The sequence below is a fragment of the Microtus ochrogaster genome, chromosome 7 (assembly GCF_000317375.1).
Source record: "Microtus ochrogaster isolate Prairie Vole_2 chromosome 7, MicOch1.0, whole genome shotgun sequence".
Taxonomy (NCBI): domain Eukaryota; kingdom Metazoa; phylum Chordata; class Mammalia; order Rodentia; family Cricetidae; genus Microtus; species Microtus ochrogaster.
This window is the reverse complement of record NC_022014.1, coordinates 55,546,181-55,548,243: the sequence shown is the minus strand read 5'-3', so window position 1 is coordinate 55,548,243 and position 2,063 is coordinate 55,546,181.

Genomic DNA, 2,063 nt, shown 5'->3' with positions numbered 1-2,063 from the left:
TTTTTGCTTTTTCGAGACAGGGTTTCTCTGTAGCTTTGGAGCCTGTCCTGGAACTAGCTCTGTAGACCAGGCTGGTCTCGAACTCACAGAGACCCACCTGCCTCTGCCTCCCGAGTGCTGGGATTAAAAGCGTGCGCCACCACCGCCCTGCCATAAATTGTATTTTTATGTGAAGGAGTGCTTTGCCTGCCTATGTACATCACATGTATGTGTAGTACCCACAGAAGCCTGAAGAGAGTATCAGATCCTCTGGAACTGGAGTTATAGACAGTTATGAGCTACCATGGGGATGCTGGAATCTGAACCCATGTCCTCGGAAAGAACAACAGGGACTCTTAGCCTTTGGGCCATCTCTCCAGCCCAGGTCAGATGTATTCTATCCCCCCCCACACACTTCTCCCTGCCCAGTTCCCTTCCCATCCCGTGACGAATGAACTGACAGAGTCAGGCCGTTTTGCATGTATATTCACTCTGTGATTCAGGAAGTCTCGCCAAACAGCCTCAAGCCCAGAATTCCCCAAATGGAAACATCCTCTAACAGAGAGGGGTTTGGGGGCTCATATTTTGGCAACTTCCAGGCTGTCTCTGGGACCACAGGATGGACACCGCTCCAGCAGAATCAGCCTCTCGGGCTTGGCTTTTCTTCCCTCGAAATTTTTAAAGCTTAAGCTCTCATCTCTTTCCAAAGACAGAACTTAAGAAGGGTGGAGTCTCAGAGCAGGGCATTGGGATAACACCATCTAATTGCTCGACAACTACCCTTTAGCTGAGTGGCTTGGGTAGCCCACTCAACCTTTTCTCTCAGTGCTTTCATTTCCCACAAGGGTGAGGAACGAATGCAGTTCGTGGAATGCAGTGCTAAGCATAGAATGCTGCCTGGCTTGCTGTTGAGGGCAGTCCTTGCTGGAAGGTGGGAGAACGAACAATGATAAATGACAGGGAGATAGGATGCTGCTGATCTTGAAGATGGGGAAAGGGACACAAGCCAAACATGGGTGATTTCTGGAACTGACTGAAGGCCAGGAAGATGATTCTCTCTTAGAACTTTGGAGAAAGAAAGAGCACCCTTGATTTTAGCTCAAGGAGATGCATCAGACTCTTGATCTAAAAACTGTATGGTAATGCGTTTGTATTATTGTAAATCTCAGAGGTTCTCAACCTGTAGATCATGACCCCTTTGGGGTTGTATGCCAAATATTTACATTATGATTCATAAGACTAGCAACATTACAGTTATGAAGTAGCAATGAAAATAATTTTAGGGCTAGGGTCACCACAACACGAGAAGCTGTTTTAAAGGGTCACAACTTTAGGAACATTAAGAACCACTGCTCTAAGACCATGTAATTTGTTATAGTAGTAGCAACAGGAAACTAATTCATCAACTAACTTAAAAAAAAAAAAAACAAAACTACCCTATCACTGTGCCACCTCCAACAATCTTCTTTCTCCTCAGTCCCCCGAGCTTCTGGATACACTGGCCTTCTTCCCCAGCAGCCGCCTTCCACAAACAATATGGCCATGATCTAGAACCTCACCATTTTGACCCTTGTGTTGATACAAGTAATAGCAATGGCCTGCTTCTGCTGGCTCCGAGGATGCTATCCGTACAATAACTCAGCATAGAAACACCAGGAAACTACCGACCAACGGATCATTTGCCTGCAGTGATACCGTCGTTGAGCATCCTGGATATTCAGTTACATGGTGAGCAGTGCAACACGTGCCACTTCCTGATAGAGTCTGGGCTGCCCGAGGATGCTCAGCTGGACACTTTGAGTTTTGAGCGCTTGTGCCTCTCTGAAGCTTAAGGGAGCATGTCCTTGCAGTGAGGAGAATTTCTATTCTGTCCCCTGTCATGGGTTAAAAACCTCACAGCTTGTAAAATATAACCACTTGGGGTGGGTGTACTTTTAACTTGAACTATTGTAATGCCTTCATGCAATCAACTAAACAGACCCAATAGATAGATGGATAGATAGATAGATAGATAGATAGATAGATAGATAGATAGATAGATGATAGATAGATAGATAGATAGATAGATAGATAGATAGATAGAT